Source organism: Haliotis cracherodii, unplaced genomic scaffold (genome assembly GCF_022045235.1).
Source record: "Haliotis cracherodii isolate W230 unplaced genomic scaffold, xgHalCrac1.p SCAF_14, whole genome shotgun sequence".
Taxonomy (NCBI): Eukaryota; Metazoa; Mollusca; class Gastropoda; order Lepetellida; family Haliotidae; genus Haliotis; species Haliotis cracherodii.
The window spans coordinates 39,595,233-39,615,042 of NW_027266269.1; the positions used below are offsets into that span (position 1 = coordinate 39,595,233).

General features: G+C 37.7%; 1 pseudogene; it reads right to left on the bottom strand.

The window, feature by feature from the left end:
• LOC139460441 (uncharacterized) overlaps positions 1 to 19,810 on the bottom strand; it is a 49,517-nt pseudogene continuing 29,707 nt past the window's right edge.

Here is a 19,810-nt window from a genome sequence, read left to right on the forward strand (position 1 = left end):
TCACTTTGGCACCTTGTGCGCAGATTTGCCCATATCTTTAAAGTGAAAGTTGTTTAGTTGCCGGTTATCCGTGGGTTGTCTTTTGTTATCTTTCCGAGAAATTCGTCTTTTTGAATGTCCCCACAACTGCCAGCGAACATCAGTCTCTCCACCACAGTGTCATGTGAGCCGAGAACCGCAAGGTGCAAAGCTGTTCTGTTCTTAAGAGTACGTAGGTTGACATCACTACGGTCAGCAAGTAGTACCTCCACAACCTCCGTATGGCCATACAGTGCAGCCAGGTGAAGGGCACTGATACATTCCCTGTCATACTCTGACGTGCATGTGTCATTTGTAATGTAATTTTGCCATATGTTTATGGACGCATCTAAGTAGTTATGTGATTCTCCTCCAGGTGATCTTGAACTCGTGAGTCCTGCATCTTCTCTATATCTTGTGGATCTCGGTTGTACCTTTCCTGTTGGTTCTGAGGGTATCTGTTGCATATGTTGCGGTTGTTGCAACTTTTGTTGTACCGCCTCTGTTGACCATGAATTTATTTGTGTGCTGCTATCGGGGCCTGTTGAGTTCACTTGTACTGTAGTATCTGGACTCATTGAAGAGTCCGACACTGCAATAATTGTACCATTGTTCCATGTCTGTGGCACCACCGTGGGAAATGTTTTAACGTTAGTCTCATCATCAAGATGAAGTTTCTCATTTTCCGCGGAAACAGACAATTGTAGACTGTGTGGTGGATCATATGGCTGATTCTGTACGTTACCTTTCCTCAATTCAGATGCTTTATTGGACCTATGCATTCTCGTATCAGATACCCCTGCTGTCAGCAGTGCCTTGACTACACATGCGTATCCCCCTTTTGCTGCTAAGCGTAGAGCAAGTGGGAGCGGGGAGCATTCAGTCGTCCCACTCTTGACTTCATTTTCCTTGTCAATGAGAGTCATAGCCAAATCAACACGTCCACATTCAAGTGCTGTGATGAGTGGATTCGTTGAACATGTTTTGGCACAGCTGTGATATTCACACTTTTCAATAAAGAGATTAACGATACCCAGGTGTCCGTTCATGCAACCAACTTCAAACAGACTGAATCCTCTATGATCTCTTTCATTAATAGCTTCTTGTGGTGTGTAATATTTTAGCAGAAGCCCAGCAATGCCAGTATGTCCCTTCTCTATTGCAAGATGCAGAGGAGATTTCTTTTGGAAATCTTGTACTTTTCTATTGGGCATGTACCTTAATGTTTTTTCCAGGAATTCTTTATTTCCAGATAAGGCTGCCAAGTGGATAAATTGTTGGCCATTCTGTAGACTCATTTTCACATCTGCCCCAGAACTTCTGAGTATGTCAAATACATCAAAGCTCTTCGTTTTAGCTGTTAAGTGTAGAGGAGTGATGCCGCTTTCGTTTGATTGGTCAATTAAGAACCCATCTGTTCCTAAGAACTCATTGATTAAATATTCCACCGAATCACTGTTGTCGCTCTCCACAGCTAAATGTAGGGCTGAGTTTCCATCATTGTCTACTTTTCTGACGTCACAGTTGGTTCTCAAAATGTGTTCAATTATATCACAGTTGCCTGTAGCACATGCCAAAAGAAACTGAGTTTTCCCTTGTTTGTCCTCTATCTCATCACTGCAGCATGGAAGAAGTATATCAACTATTTCCAGATGTCCATTTTCAATTGCCAAATGAAGTGCAGTTTTGTCATTTTCATTTTGACAATTTACATCTGCACCATCATCTAACAATACCTGAACACATGGTGTGTGTCCAGCTTCTGCGGAAATATGCAGTGCAGTGTTGTGTTCATTATCAACTGCATTTGAATCTGCAGAATTACGCAAGAGCAGTTCTACGATGCCGGTGTGCCCAAACCGACAACACACATGCAAAGGTGTTTCCCCAAACTGACTACAATCCACAATTGGTATTTCTGCCCATTTGGCTAATATGCCTTGTAATCCTTGTATATTCCCAAACTCACAGCAACCATACATAGCATTTATTAACAACTCACATGACAGTTCTGTTGTTGACAGAACGTTATAAAGAATGACGTTGGATCCACCGTGTGATATCAGATAAACGTTCATTTTCATAGATGGTGGATCTCTCCCGAGCAGGAACGTTTTATCAACAAACACAGGCATCATTCTCTGCATGAGTTCCGTATTTCTCAGCAGCCTGCTCTTCAATGCACCAAGAAGATCACTTTTTGCCAAGTTAGTTAATCTTTGCAGAACAACATCCAGTAAAATGTCTGGCACAGAAATATCCATGTCAGATTGCGAATTAGCTTCCATGGTAAGATGTTCTTTGAGAAAGCTATCATCTCCATGATGCACAATGAACTCAGGATCTTCCTGTCCAATAGCCAATGCTGTGCTGTCATACACATGTCGGTGACAAAAAGTGGCAAAGTTACCTTTTACTTCTATTATGGTTTCTGACAGGTTGTCCAGGCACCTTGCAACTGTCCTCAGTGGCGTTTGTAAGTCCACGTCTGCCAAAATATCTTCATATTCCTTTCTCTGTAACTTAGAATTTGATTTTAGTTTTACAACATCTAAGCGGCCTCCTTCAGACAACATCAAATAGAAAAGACTTTTCTTCACCTCGTCTCTTGTCAGCGATTGCATCAGTGGTAAGAAGAATTTCATAGAGAAGGTGTTAGCATTCTCTAGGGTGTCAAGCATTTTGAATATCCATGGATATCCAAGCTGCGGGACAATGGCACACACTGTGCTAATGTCCACACTTCTCTGTAGAAAATGTTTTGCAAATTCGGATTTCCTCAGTTTTCGTTCTGCATGATCATCATACAACTTGAAAACAGTAAATCTGCTTATCAGCTGTACAGTTCTTTCACGTGTGTCTCCCCTTGATTCTTTCAAAATATAATCCCTGCTGAGCAGTAGTATTCTTATATTGGTTGAGCTGGTGTCTAATTGGTGGAGAGCAGAAGCCCATTCCTTTGCTATTTGCCTGTCAAAATTGTGGTGACCAAAAACATCATCAATCATGATAACAACTTTCTGTCTCAAACGTATTTGTAACATTTCGTTAGGTACTTTACATATGAATGGCGTAAACCCATCGCTACACATCCTGCTCAGGACTTGATACCCTATGGTTGTTTTGCCCTCTCCGGCCGGCCCAGTGAGCATGACAATTGGATTATCAGCTAGGCAAGTTGATAGTTTCTGAACGACCTCTGTGTCCTGGAACAATTCCTCGAGACCTATCATCTCCTTTCCGGTTCTCTCTGAAATGTAGATATAAAAATATTAGATACAACGGCATGTATTACACCTTGTCATGACCACCTGGTACCACAACTATTTGATAATGATACAGTCGGGATCGTTCAACAGTCTGCTCTCAGCCCAGATATACTATGATTAAATGAAATGTATATATAGAAGTTCATTGAAACAACGTCATGTAATACACATTTTCGCGAGCACCTGGTATCACAACTATTTGATAGTGATACAGTTGGAATCGTACAACAGAGATATACTTTGATTATGGAATAGGTTTTGTCGCATTTAGTATTGTGATAAAGTAGAAATCATACAATGGTCTCTGGTTTTAGCAGACAAGTCTTATATTTATTGAAAGGGTTTTGTCACTGTCTTGCATATTTCCAATCAACATAAATAATAGACACGTCCAACGTTCTTCATGACATCAGTATCATTGTACTTAACATAGCCCATGGCTGGGACAAAAATAATTGTGTAATATCAATCAGTACGTTATAAGCGTGTTCGTTATAAACGTAGTTTTACTGCACGTGGGTACAACCACTGACAACGAGCTTACGCTACTTGTAGTAATTTTTAAGTATCACAGCGGGACGCACAAGAACTGAACTTAACACATTCCGGATAACTAAGTCCCCGGCGTTGGCGTGACGAGCAAACGTTTAAATCACAGGGGATACTCAACAAGATATAGCAATAATCACCACAATTAGTCTTACCTTGTAATTGTCGACTGATATTGGCATCTGATGGCTCGTCATTGCGATTGGGATCTTGCTTACCGGATGGTAGGTTGTCTCCAGTATATGATCTTCCCACCCCTGTTGGTAAGATGATAAGTTAATAGATACACCTGTTTGGTGATTTTACAAAGATAATGACAAACGTGTTTGGTTGAATGATTTTTTAAAGGAAGTAATAATCAATTATGTAATGTAATTATTGATTACACACTATTGCTATTTACTTATGAGAGGAACACTTCATCAGATATTTCTCATGATTCATTCACACCGTTTTCAATTGATTTAATTCGGTGAATTCAGGCTTGTCATCTTCTTACCGTCACAACTGGCCACTGTGTATGGCTGTCTTTCAAATATCCAATCGTTCGACTCGATTGCTATAGAAAATCAAGTAAACATCATTTAAATTGACATCGTTATATGTGACATAGATCTACTATTATGTAAATTAAATATTTTTGCTAATTTGAATTGCGCACCATGGTTATATCTTTTTTATTCATATTAATTTTCAAGTATTATCTACACATGCCCTTAAATCTCAAATTAGCAACTACCAAATTCAAGGATGATTCTTTGAATTTACGCTGATTATTTCCAGACATTCGTTGACAAAATCCAAGACGCTTATCTGTATTTTACGGATTACGACTGGATACAACGAACTGTGTTTTCAAATAGCTCACTTTCAAGGAAAATAACTATTATCATTCCTTATAGGGTTTTGTAATATTCGTTATGGCATACAGGTTGCTATGGTTCTTTAATCTAAGCAGGTTGCTATGTTCTTTATCTAAGCATGTTGCTTTGTTTCTTTATCTAAGCATGTTGCTATGTTCTTTATCTAAGCATGTTGCTTTGTTCTTTATCTAAGCATGTTGCTATGTTTTTCATCTAAGCAGGTTGCTATGTTCTCCATCTAAGCAGGCTGCTATGTTCTTTTATCTAAGCAGGTTGCTATGTTTTTCATCTAAGCAGGTTGCTATGTTCTTCATCTAAGCATGTTGCTATGGTCTTTATCTAAGCAGGTTGCTATGTTCTTTATCTAAGCAGGTTGCTATGTTCTTTATCTAAGCAGGTTGCTATGTTTTTCATCTAAGCAGGTTGCTATGTTTTTCATCTAAGCAGGTTGCTATGTTCTTTGTCTAAGCAGGTTGCTATGTTTTTCATCTAAGCAGGTTGCTATGTTTTTCATCTAAGCAGGTTGCTATGTTTTTCATCTAAGCAGGCTGCTATGTTCATTATCTAAGCAGGTTGCTATGTTCTTTATCTAAGCAGGTTGCTATGTTCTTTATCTAAGCAGGTTGCTATGTTCTCCATCTAAGCAGGTTGCTATGTTCTTTATCTAAGCAGGTTGCTATGTTCTCCATCTAAGCAGGTTGCTATGTTTTTCATCTAAGCAGGCTGCTATGTTCTTTATCTAAGCAGGTTGCTATGTTCTTTATCTAAGCAGGTTGCTATGTTCTTTATCTAAGCAGGTTGTTATGTTTTTCATCTAAGCAGGTTGCTATGTTCTCCATCTAAGCAGGTTGCTATGTTCTTTGTCTAAGCATGTTGCTATGTTCTTTATCTAGGTGTTTGTTATTAATACGTACGTATCCTGTGTTTGCTTGATAAAAAATCTGAAACAGCAGAGTAAATGTATATATGCAGCAAAGGATGTAGGGTTAATAGGACACTTGTTGGCGACTTTAGTTGAACACCGCCTTGAACAGTTTTTCAGTTACGTAACGGCGTGTGAGCTTAATTTGGGATGGAAGCCCGAAATAATGTTCGATTGCAAATTGGTGACATCCCCGAACACCGATATGGTGCTGACAAACCTTAAAACATAATCGGGGCGAACTGGGATTCGACCCGACGATCATTGTTTGCACAAATTGCCGACTGGGCTACTTGTGTCTCTCCACTCTCTCTCTCTCCCACCCCCCCCCCCCCCCCCCCCCCCCCCCCTCCCTACGTCCCCGACCCGTCCCACACCCCGCCCCAATATGAATGGTAAAGATAAAGATTACAATTATTTTGACATGTTTTCATAGCTTTATTACCGTGAGATTATAGATACTTGCGTTGCATCGATAGTTTGATCAATTCATCCAAACTATCAAACATCAATAGCATAGGACATATTTATTCGGTTTGGAATAAAAAAAACAGAGAACAATATCTCTGTAGCAGTTACACAATTCAAACATACAAGATGTTTCGGTCATACATGTATTTGTGTCCTGACTCTGTATACAATGTATTCAGTGGGCCTGGGAAGATCTACGAAAAGAGCAACGTAAATGAAAACATTTATTATTGTGTATATGTATTTTTCATAGCAATATAATTACAGTAAACTAAAGTTATAACGAACTCAAATTAACCACTAATTTTAGTTCGTTATAACCGTAGTTCGTTATAAGCGTATAACGAACATCTATAGAGCAAATGGCTGGGACCAAAATTGAAGTTAGTAATATCCGTCAGTTCGTTATAAGCGTGTTCGTTATAAACCTTTTTTACTGTATTGATAATATTCACTATGAGAAACTAAATTGGATATGCAGTAGAAGCCCATTGTCTCAAACCAAGCGTGAACGTGATGTCACTTCGAGATATCCGGACATGCCAGATAACGAGACATGAATATTGAGACGGATCAAGTGACAGTATTATAGATACGCAGCAATACGATTACATGCACAAGAAATTAGAAACTTAACACGTGGATGTGATGACATATTGAAATCTATTTCACCAGCAATAATTAATAGTGAGTGAGTATGGTTTTACGCCGCTTTTAGCAATATTCCAGCAATATCACGGCGGGGGACACCAGAAATGGGCTTCGCAAATTGTACCCATGTCGGGAATCGAACCCGGGTCTTCGGCGTGACGAGCGAACGCTTTAACCACTAGGCTACCCGACCGCCCCCAATAATTAATAACAACTGTGACAAAGTATGTACAGAGTACCTGTACCTCATTAGGCATAGCAACCGACACTATATAGTCTGGTCACCTGATAAAATAACAAAGGACCATTCTTGCCTCAAGCTTGTTAATTCACACCTTGAATATTGTGAGTAGCGTCAAACCTGTGAATGTGGCAAAGCCAACTTCGAGATAAAGGTACAAAACTCAATTCAATACTAGAAAACTAGAAAACTAGTAAATATATATTGTCAATGCAAGACAAAGTAAGGACCTACTACGACTTAATGCATTTTCTATCTAGGATTCGAGATAAGCCGAAACATTTATATGGTGTGACGGTCGGGTAGGGAGAATAGGTTCGACTGTATCAACACAATTACATTGATCTAATAACACATTACGTTATGTTGAAGATACGTCAATGTATATATTTCTAAATACACTTCTTATTCCTTCTTTTACTTTACTTTTCAAATCATACCAACCTCATTATTCTTTTCATACAGTGTAGATGCATCCACGTTCTTCAATAAATCATCTTCATCTATGAATGTAAACATAATACAACCCTTTGTGAAAATCCTTCCATAATTTGGATGCTGGCAAATAATAATAAATTAAAGCAAGAAAACACTGTCCTGATTCAAAAGAAAGCTCTGCCAACGGCAGAGTCGATTGTACGATTTTAACTTTATCCGGAGCATGCGTTTATGAATCATGTTCAAGTAGTGATGATACCAGGTGTTCGCGAAAAGTTGGGGGTATCCAGCCCCACCAGTGGCACCCGTCACAAATACATGCAAGGCAAGTCATTTGTTCACACGAAAAAACACAAGAAAAAAGGTACAAGTAATCTTTGTCACCGATGCGTCAAATTTGGAAATGTCCTCCACATGTCTACCATAAAACCTTATGAAAGCTCTACTGCATCTTCCTGAGACAAGGGAGTTAATTGACTTTAAAAGTCCAGTTTTCACCCTAGATGAACGAGGCAAAAATTGTGGTTTTACATGGCATAGTCTTATAAGGTTTATAATATAATTTCGTGTAACGAAATCGACAACAGGTTCATAAAGAACATGACAACTGCCGTGCAGATTTCGGTCGATTGCACAATTTGCAGAGCATGTGTGCCGTCTACAGGACGTCGACAGATATCTTCCATTTTTTTCATGCTTTTAATCAAGGTGCTCAAATGATTTGATGCACATCGGGAGGTAAGACCTGTTATAGTACAAGAGAGATCTTGATTATCTTGATTTTGGTGCCGCCATTTTGTTTGAAGCAAAAGCAGATAATTTGAGAGGCGGAATCTGATTGGTCAATAGGAGGAACATACTACGGACATTACTCGTAATAGCCACTTGTGGCACTACAAGCGCGCCACGAAATTCCAATCTTGTTCGGCAAGGGAGGAAACTGGACTTTTATAGTCAGTTGATTGACTGAGGCCTTGAATATTGTAACCTTGATCAAACAACTTCGGCGCAAGAGTCGTGTGAATTCTTGGTAGAAAGTACACGCTTGATTGTACCTCAAAAGTTGTGAAATGTAAACCAAAAAGTATGAAGCCGAAGAAATATTAAAGGGATTCATAACTAATATAATGTGTATTATAACTATTTTACTGACGCCTCAATAATTGTACTAATCACCTAGATTGCATGTGTTGTTCGCCAAACAACGTCGTGTCTCAAGAAACATGGGTCATGTAGTGTTGACAGAACTGTGGTCGTGTATGACGAGACAGACAGTATTACAGTGGGCAATCAATTATTAAAAAAAAATGTATGTCTTCTTGTTCTTCCATCTTGTAAATACTTCAAAAACATTATCAACAATAGTCTTTAGTCGGTATGACTTTTGTGTATTTGAGAGGGAAAGTCAAAGACAATCAATCAAATAACATTGAAGAGAGATAACAAGCAGCTCTCACTATGGAGACAAGCAGCTATCATCTTTATGTGTCAAGAAAATATAAAAAGTATAAATACCTGATTTTGTATTCAGTGAAGGAACCAGTTTGTTGTTTCGGAGATTGTGATCACTGCCACCTAACACTGAAAATAATAATAATAATAATAATAATAATAATAATAATAACAATCTGTACATAATTAGTTTAATCTGTACAAAATAATGATAATAATCTTCACATTCTCCGAAGTCATCGGATAATCATGTACAACGCTTAATGACAACGTGTAAGAGCTTAATTGAAGTAAACCTAGGATGGGTGGGTTTGACTAGGCAGCGCTGCCTGGGAGAAGTCCCATTCTCTGTCTGGTACGCATGTAGAGTAGGGGGGCAAGGGCCCTGAGCTGATGATGAGCCTAACTAGTATGACTGTGCCAGAATCAACCAAACCCTCTTTGCTGCATTTTCTTTTATTTTAGTCTGTACAAAATAATAATAAGAAGAAGAATGACGGATGAAGTCGTCTGGCCTGAAAAGTGAAACAGATAGTTTTCTGTTTGCTGCTCAGGACCAGTCACTATGAAATGTAGATCATGCAATGAGTTTAATGAAACTGTCCAACACATTGTCAGTGGATGCCCAGCTTTGGCACAAACACAGTATCTTAAACGACATCATGGTGTAGCTCGATCATTTTATTACCGTCTTTGCCATGCTTGTGGTTTTGACACAGAGGTCCATCCATGGTACGACCCGGAATATGTAGAGGGCATCATGGAAAATGATAAATACAAAATTCTTTGAAATAGGCCCGTTTACAGCCTCAGACCTATCGAGGCCAACAAACCTGATCTTGTCTTTTTTATAAATCCAATGAATTCATTTATATTATAGAATTTTCTGTCCCTGTTGACACTAATGTGATTGACAAGATTGAAAAAAAACATGCAAATTTGCGGACATCGCTTTCGAAACGTCATGCTTGCATCCCAAGTACCAAGTTGTCCGACTCCCCATTGTTCGGGGTGCCTGAGGTTTTGAACCTCCCAATCTGTTGACTGACATTAGGAGAGTACCCCGGTTTGCTAGCAGGAATACAGCCCTGCTCACAATCTGGATAATGCAGAAGGCTGCAGTGTTGGGGAGCCTTCACATGTGACAATATATGCCCAATTCCATCAGTGGAAAGCCAGTGATTTCAGAGAATTTGTAAAAATGATAAAAACTTGAATTTAAACGTCACTTTCAAACACAAGAATACGCTAACAAATGTCGGCACATCCCTTATCCCTTGTCATAGGATGGAACCCCTGCCACAAGATCTAAATTACATTGTTTATAAAGCTTTAAGCAGGATACTAATTGAGTAGAACTAACCTTGTTCTGTTGCTTGGTCCATCACTTCCCTACTGGGATGATGTCTTTGCGTCGCTACAAAATACCATGCTCATTTCAGGATATTTGGGTAATTCATGTTCATATACATTAGTCTTCTTGGGCTTACATATTGTATCTCCTGATCAATAGTTCGAATTAAAGGCATTAAATGAAGTTACGACATATATCTATTTCTATCCTTCTTGCAATGAAGTAATTGGTTATCGCTAATCACCACATATACATGAGTTGAGTCGTTGCATGCAATAGTTGAGCCTCATCAGGATAACTTGTATATAACTGTGCTTGGACAGGCAAAACGCATGTAACAAGAGGGATGGTGTAAATGCCCGAGTAAAATTCAGGTAACACACGTCCCCATGGTCCCCAGTATAGTGGCCAAACTTTGGTTGATGACATATGCCCTGATAGTTATGGCTTCGTTGTCTGATTGTCTAAATGTAAGTAAATATGTAATATATTACTCAGGATTGTCCTTGACTTCAGCTATTATAAGATACTGTTTTGTGTATACTTGTTCACTATTGTAACATATTTCGGATTAGTTTTATCAATCCATAATTTATATAATAACCAGAGGAATTCCACTAAAATGTATAATATACACCAAAGGCAATAGTGTAACATGTGCGAGGGATCTACAATTAATTCTAAAATGTCATCTGGGTCAAGTGTTGATATGTAATGCCCATCAAAAGATGGCAACCCTGTGGCGGAAATGTGGCCAAGATTACAGTAATTTGAACTCACGCACTTTCTTTTACCTGTTAGAAATCAAGGGAATGGTAATGAAACTTACAATTGTCATGGTTGAAAAACCAGGCATTAGAAATATGTCCCTGATGTATGATGTCATTCATCATCTCTGCTTCAATATCCAATGCTACAATATTCACAAAGTCTTCTTGTGGTTGGTTGTGAAACTCTGAGACCTCTGTCACTTTAGAACACACCTTCCAACTGGAGAAGAACATCATGTTATCATTCATATAGCTCTTGCCACCATCACGTAGAACTGGAACTTCCTGACTTACTATTATTGAACCTTCAACCACTTCTATCAATTTGATATTTTACATTATATGATCCAGGTCTGTGTGCTACAGATATTTCCCTCATATACTGTAAATATATTAGATTTTACTCAATTTAGAATAGAAACGAAAGTTTATCGAAATAATCTAACCAGTTATAATTGAGAACAGATGATGCAAACAAATCATATTCGAAACAATATTACTTTCAATAATTTAGCAAAAGGAATAATCACCTTTGAATCTGTGCCATGTGCCTCTTGGTTGTTATTACAAGAGTTTTCCCCAAAATTGTCAATCTATTGATTACCTCCCTTGTAATATCTAGCATAGAATGTTCACTTCTGCCAATAACTAAAACCCGGCTGTGATCAATGTTCTCTGAAATGACACAAAAATGTTCTTTACAAAGGAGTGACAAACCATCGTTTGCATTTGAACTTTTGACATGAGCAGTCCTGGTTGCTGCAGATGCTATGAGCGCGTCAGTCAAATGTCTGCACTTTTTATCTCCCATGCTCAGAGACTCTGGGATTGCGAACTTCGAGCCCTTCTCCTCTATGCACCGTATAGCATTTTGAAAGAGTTCTTCTGACTCTAAGTCAGATTCACTGATGACACCAGACAATAGAGTGAAATGTTCATCTGTGAATCCCTTCATTGTTGTGATTAATTCTTTGGTGAGAAACAAGTTGTAAGCTTTGGTATCCTTGGATATCAGGATACTTTTGCTGAGAGTCAGCACCAGTCCAGTCTGTCCTGGGACAAGAATACAAACATCGAGTACAACATCCTCTGTGATAGGTTTGTTTGTCTTTAATCCAAAGGAGACTTTCAGTGATCGCCCAATATACACCAAACCTTTCTGACCAATATTTGGCAGTGCATGTATTCCTCTCAGAAGGGATGCCTCTGTCTCTTTTAGGTATTGAGGTATTGTCCGTGGAAATGTCCTAAATGGAACTGCAAGGAAATAACAAGCATGTACACAAGTAGGATCGTCTGATTCATGGAAATAGTGGTAAGTACAATCACATATTACCCTAAAAGGGTGTAAGAATTCTGATTGATTTTTGTATTTTGATTTATACCCTTAAATGAATATATATATAAACCAAATACAGCACACGACATCCTTTGAGTTAAGATATATATATATATATATATATATATCTGTGTGTGTGTGTGTCATTTTGGGGTTATCATCGTAACGTACAGGTACAATTGGATCCGCGCTTCATAGGCTATGCACTGGCTTTCAGATCTTAAAGTACTTGCTCTTGTGTGTAAGGTTCTGTATGGACTGCCACTAGAGAGCCTGGCTGACCTTACAGAACCAAAGAAACCCTTCATGTCCATCCATCATTCTACTCGCAGTGCAGAAAGCACACGCCAATCTGATGGCGATCGGGAATTGCTCACAGACGAACACCTTTGGTACGTTCCAGCTCAGATCACAGTGGGAAGCCGAGTACATCTTAGTGTATACTGAAGACCCACTGTTTTAGTGTGGAATATATTATCTTCAGCAACAGTGAACGTTTCAGGTCTGTATCATAGCGCTCACTCACTCACTCACCCAACTAGAGTGAGGCACATGCTAAACAAATTCACAATCTATACTTACACTCCTGCCCATCGTTCATGAGAACATAGTTTACAATTTGATTCTTCGCATCTTTAGGTTCTTTGACAGAGGATGCAAAAGGGTATGAGGTCGGCATGCCCAATTCCACCAGATTACCATAGTTAGTGCAGTCTGGAATAAGGATTTTACTTTAAAGCGTACTGGTGCAAAAATGTAAGCAAACTTATATGCTCATGCTATATAATGAATTTACTATTGTCACATATTTGCGTCAATCATGATGGAACGTGATACAGGAAGCAGGGTATGTTAAATCCCTGTCATCCCCAATAAGCTGCTCTAGATATCTGACTTTGCACCTGGTCAACAGCCATGTTTATTTGATAAGACTTGTTGTACTGATAAATAATCTGCTTTAATTTTGACAAGGATTGTTTTGTCCCAAAGTGTCATACCCGAATGAACTCCTTTACCATCCTTTGTCTTTTCTATGTTCTCACCGCGTTATGGTTGAAATATTGCAGATTTTAAGACACTCAAACACTGGATTCACTAACTCTTTCCTGTCTGGCTCTGAATATGATAATGTCTCACCTGATAACTGAACTCTACGGATCCCTTCTAGTCGGCTGGTATCTGATAAAAAAAGTCATATTTTAAACCTGCCCAAGAGTTTACTCGTTTATCCCGTCTAAGAATTATGCGATGTCTTTAGTTTAAAAAGAAGTTGTATGACCTGTTCATAACACTATGTGGGGCGTTAACACCATTTAGATTAAGTGTGTTTGTTTAATGCATTCAGCATTCAGAATTTTAGAAATATGACGGAGGCCTGTATATAATCAAGTCTGGACCAGACAATCCAGTGCTTGATGTTATGAGCAACGATCATTCACCACGCGATCTATGTGGTCGCCTCTTACGACCAGCGTAGGTTGTTGAGGACTGTTCTAACCTGGACCCCCCATGAAGCTGTATAAACATTATGCAGAGGCCTACCAGCTGAGTGAAACCAGTGACTGATATTACGAGAAACACCCCACGCCATCGGACTACAATGGTAATGTAAGTACAGTTGTCATCAAATACGTTCTGAATAGACAATGAAAATTAAAAAAGATATTGGTATTCTTATGAATATATTGTATATCGTTACCGTCTTTGTCCATAGTTTCGCTTGAAGTGGACGATATTGAGATGACACAGGCGCCTGAAACAGAAATCTGTGATACAGGTCATTCCACTACAGAGATGACAACAATGAAAAAAATAATTTCATTCGGACATTAATTTATTACCACACAAACTTACATGACCACAATGAAAAAAATAATTTCATTCGGACATTAATTTATTACCACACAAACTTACATGACCACAATGAAAAAAATAATTTCATTCGGACATTAATTTATTACCACACTGTTATCCACTAAATTATGTCTATTTGTAAAATATGTATCGAGGGATGTCAGTGTGAATGGGACAAAGGAAAGACTAGAAACAACCAATAAAGACCACAGGGATCGGTCGTCTGAAAATATGAACGTCAGTGACGGGTCCAACACGTGAACGCCGAGTATGCAGACTAGCTGCAGGCAGACGAGTTACATTCTTCTGGTCAGTAAACTTGAACTAAGCTGGTCTGCTGCAACTATAGAGAAAGCTGATTGGCTGTTTGGGCTTGATCTCTGAAAGCATGGTGAATGATTATTCGATGCTGGGCTTATGTTGTTGACCTAGGGCGCCGCGTTCTCGTGCCTTAAAGATTTGGTGAATTTTAAACGTCCATATTTGAAACAGATATGTTTAACTTTCATGTGAAAAAAGGTATTGTTTCATTCTGTTTATACTTGTCTCTGGCTAGGTACATTTGTGTATGTTTTAACATGTTGATAGGGACTTTTTACCACATTGAATATACAAATATTTTATGTTGCAGGTTTATTTGCTATTTGACATGCTATAATTCTATGAATGTTTAAATCCATCGTCACCGGTGACGTTCACAGATAAACACGGATTCTAGACAAGTTTGGTCGTCTTTGACATAGAATATATGAACTGGTTGAGTGGTTTCCCACAAAGAATGAAAGGATTAAAAATCCTTCGGACATCCTATCTGAATAGTGTTCACAAGTATTCACTGCTAATTTCTTCTAATAATAAATTTTGGTATTCGCAAGCACCAATACTCGGTATGGTCATTAAGCAATTGGAAAAAAACACAAACACACAAGAGATCCTATCTACATGGTCACATTCGATGATTGTTAAGATCACAATAGCAGGGGTCCCGTGTCATACCAATTTTATGAAACGAGTGAATAGTTTTGGTATTTGACTAGCGAAAAATTGGTATTACACGGGGGCAAGTTAAGTATTTTATTTATTACTTGCCATTTATAACTATTTTTAGAATTTCACTGTCGTGTATGAATGAGGCAGACACCTACATATGTACATGATCCACAACGTAATCCAATTGAGTTTAACAGAATAATACTTCAAACACGTCAAACGTTGATACATATTGATTTAATGACATACAGCGGCCAACCTTTAGAATCCAGGCGTCCGTTCCACAGTTATGGTGGCGTTAATGTTATCGTTACTCACATACTTTAACAGAAACTTACGACTGTCGTTGCGCTACAATCCGATCGCCTTGTGGAACGAGACCTCCGCCACAAAGTTTACAAGCACTTCACAATACTCTATGACGTGATTTGAATAATTTTGTTGCATGATCCATCGGCGAAACAATGTCATGTGACATCAGCCTAGCAACGGGGTTGCTGGGGTCATTGAGTGTGCATAAGCTCCTCTCAGTGTTCTATCATCTCCTCGCGCAATGTCGTTGAATAATCCAAGAGATGTTAAGAGCTTTCAATGTTTGTTAGTGGAACTGCGCGTTCGGTTCCAAATTCAATTTAGCGGGGTTAAATCTACAGGTAACCTAGCTCTACATTGAAAACACAGTATGTTTATCTCCTAATTGGTCGTTGTGCATGGCTTGCCTTTTTATTTGCATTTCACTTGTTTCTTGCAGTTTCTCCTTTTTACGAGTGATTGATGTTGGTATGGATAATTTTGGTTTGTTTCCAGGAAATATTGTTGCCAGGGTGGTCACAATATCTAACTTTTTGTAAACATGTACCCATAACTCAATACTGATCAAGTCGACGTAAACAATAAAGTGGTTGTTATTCATGAACAAGTGTCACACATTCATCATGTGTCATGTTTTGTTTTGACAATACGCGCCGAAAGGGGACTTTTTCTTTGGGGATTCCAATATACCCATGGGCACCATCTATTGATAGACAATATATGGTGCGGGGATATGTCACAATGTCCTATTGGCTGCGTTGAAATGTAATTACTGTGATATATGCACAAACAGGGCCGTTCAATGGACTTAATTGAATACCATTGAACATTAATTCCCCTAGGAAAACATGCCGCGAAAAAACGCCACCAATCGCTTTAAAAAAAGGATTAAAATTAGGTCGGTCGAAACCAAGGCGTTTCAATTGCCTATAAACATCATAACGAGACTCTGGAACACCAAGGGAAAACAATGATCAAGGACCGCTCCATCCACGCTCTTCACGTGTGATTAAGTGGCACCACAGCAGGACCACGATATAAAAGGAACAAGTTTCTCCAATGTTCATGTTGTAGTATACTGTTAAGGTTGTAGCATCATGTTAAGGTTGTAGTGCACAGTTAATGATGTAGTATACTGTTAAGGTTGTAGTATACTGTTAAGGTTGTAGTATACTGTTAAGGTTGTAGTAGACTGTTTAGGTTGTAATATCCTGTTCAGGTTGTAGCATCATGTTAATGTTGTAGCATGATATGAATGTTGTAGTATCACGTTAAGGTTGTAGTATCATGTTACGGTTGTAGTATCATGTTAAGGTTGTAGTATCCTGTTAAACTTGTAGTATAATCTTAAGGTTGTAGTATACTGTTAAGGTTGTAGCATCCTGTTAAGGTTGTAGTATACTCTTAAGGTTGTAGTATACTTTTTAGGTTGTAGTATACTGTTAAGGTTGCAGTATACTGTTAAGGTTGTAGTATACTGTTAAGGTTGTAGAATACTGTTAAGGTTGTAGTATCATGTTAAGGTTGTAGTATACTGTTAAGGTTGTACTATACTGTTAAGGTTGTAGTATCATGTTAAGGTTGTAGTATACTGTTAAGTTTGTAGTATACTGTTAAGGTTGTAGTATACTGTTAAGGTTGTAGTATACTTTTTAGGTTGTAGAATACTGTTAAGGTTGTAGGATCATGTTAAGGTTGTAGCATACTGTTAAGGTTGTAGTATATTGTTAAGGTTGTAGTATCACTTTAATGTTGTAGTATCATGTTAAGGTTGTAGTATACTGTTAAGGCTGTAGTATCCTGTAAAGGTTGTAGTATACTGTTAAGGTTGTAGTATCCTGTTAATGTTGTAGTATCATGTTAAGGTTGTGTACAGTAAAGGTAGTACTATACTGTTAAGGTTCTAGTATTCTGTTAAGGTTGTAGCATACTGTTAAGGTTGTGGTATATTGTTAAGGTTATAGTATCACGTTAATGTTGTAGTATCATGTTAAGGTTCTAGTATACTGTTAAGGCTGTAGTATCCTGTTAAGGTTCTAGTATACTGCTAAAGTTGTAGTTTCCTGTTAAGGTTGTAGTATACTGTTAAGGTAGCAGTATACCGTTAATGTTGTAGTATCATGTTCAGGTTGTATTATACTGGTAAGGTTGAAGTATCATGTACAGGTTGTAGTGTACTGTTAAGGTTGTAGTATCATGTTTATATTGTGGTATACTGTTAAGGTTGTAGTATACTGTTAAGGTTGTAGTTTACTGTTAAAGTTGTAGTATCATGTTCAGGTTGTATTATACTGGTAAGGTTGAAGTATCATGTACAGGTTGTAGCATGATGTTAATGTTGTAGCATGATATGAATGTTATAGTATCACGTTAAGGATGTAGTATCATGTTACGGTTGTAGTATCATGGTGAGGTTCTGGTATCATTTACAGTTTGTAGTATACTGTTAAGGTTGTAGTATCGTGTTAAGGTTGTAGTGTACTGGTAAGGTTGAAGTATCATGTACAGGTTGTAGTATCATGTTAATATTGTAGTATGCTGTTAAGGTTGTAGCATCATGTTATGTTTGTAGTATCCTGTTAGGGTTGGAGTATACTGGTAAGGTTGAAGTATCATGTACAAGTTGTTGTATCATGTTAATGTTGTGGTATACTGTTAAGGTTGTAGTATACTGTTAAGGTTGTAGTTTACTGTTAAGGTTGTAGTATCCTATTAAGGTTGTAGTGTACTGGTAAGGTTGAAGTATCATGTACAGGTTGTAGTATACTGTTAAGGTTGTAGTATCATTTTAAGGTTGTAGTATCATGTTTAGGTTGTAGTATCATGTTAAGGTCGTAGTATACTGTTATGGTTGTAGTATACTGTTAAGGTTGTAATATCCTGTTCAGGTTGTAGCATCATGTTAATATTGTAGCATGATATGAATGTTGTAGTATAACGTTCAGGTTGTAGTATCATGTTACGGTTGTAGTATCATGTTAAGGTTGTAGTGTCCTGTAAATGTTGTAGTATCATGGTGAGGTTGTAGTAACATGTTAAGGTTGTAGCATCATGTTAAGGTTGTAGTATCCTGTTAAGGTTGTAGTATACTGTTAAGGTTGAAGTATACTGTTAAGGTTGTACTATACTCTTAAGGTTGTAGCATAATATTAAGGTTGCAAAATCAAGTTAAGGTTGTAGTATACTGTTAAGGTTATAGTATTCTCTTAAGGTTATAGTAAATTGTTAAGGTTGTAGTATCCTGTTAAGGTTGTAGAATCATGTTAAGGCTGTATTTTACCGTTAAGGTTGTAGTATCATGGTAAGATTGTAGTATCATGTTAAGGTTGTAGTATCATGTTAAGACTGTAGTATACTGTTAAGGTTGTAGTATTATGTTCAGGTTGTAGTATCATGTTAAGGTTGTAGTATCATGTTATGTTAGTAGAATACTCTTAAAGTTGTAGTATCATGTTATGGTTTTAGTATCATGTTAAGGCTGTAGTATCATGTTAAGGTTGTGGTATCATTTTAAGGCTGTAGTGTACTGTTAACGTTGTAGTATCATGTTAAGATTGTAGTATCATGTTAAGGTTGTAGTATCATGTTAAGGTTGTAGTATCATGTTAAGGTTGTTGTATACTGTTAAGGTTGTAGTATCATGTTAAGGTTGTAGTATCATGTTATATTTGTGGAATACTGTTAAGGTTGTAGTATTATGTTAGGGTTGTAGTATCATGTTAAGGTTGTAGTATCATGTTATGTTAGTAGAATACTGTTAAAGTTGTAGTATCATGTTAAGGTTTTAGTATCATGTTTAGGTTGTAGTATCATGTTAAGGTTGTAGTATCATGTTAATGTTTGTAGAATACTGTTAAGGTTGTGGTATCATATTAAGGCTGTAGTATACTGTTAAGGTTGTATTATCATGTTCAGGTTGTAGTATACTGTTAAAGTTGTAATATCATGTTAAGGTTGTACTATCCTGTTAAGGCTGTAGTATCATGTTAAGGTTCTAGTATCATATTAAGGTTGTAGTATCATTTTAAGGATGTAGTATCATCTTAAGGTTATAGGATACTCTTAAGGTTGTAGTATACAGTTAAGGTTGTAATATACTATTAAGGTTGTAGTATCATGTTAAGGTTGTAATATCATGTTAAGTTTGTAGTATCATGTTATGTTTGTGGAATACTGTTAAGGTTGTAGTATTATGTTAAGGTTGTAATATCATGTTAAGTTTGTAGTATCATGTTATGTTAGTAGAATACTGTTAAGGTTATAGTATCATGTACAGGTTGTAGTATCATGTTAAGGCTGCAGTATCATGGTAAGATT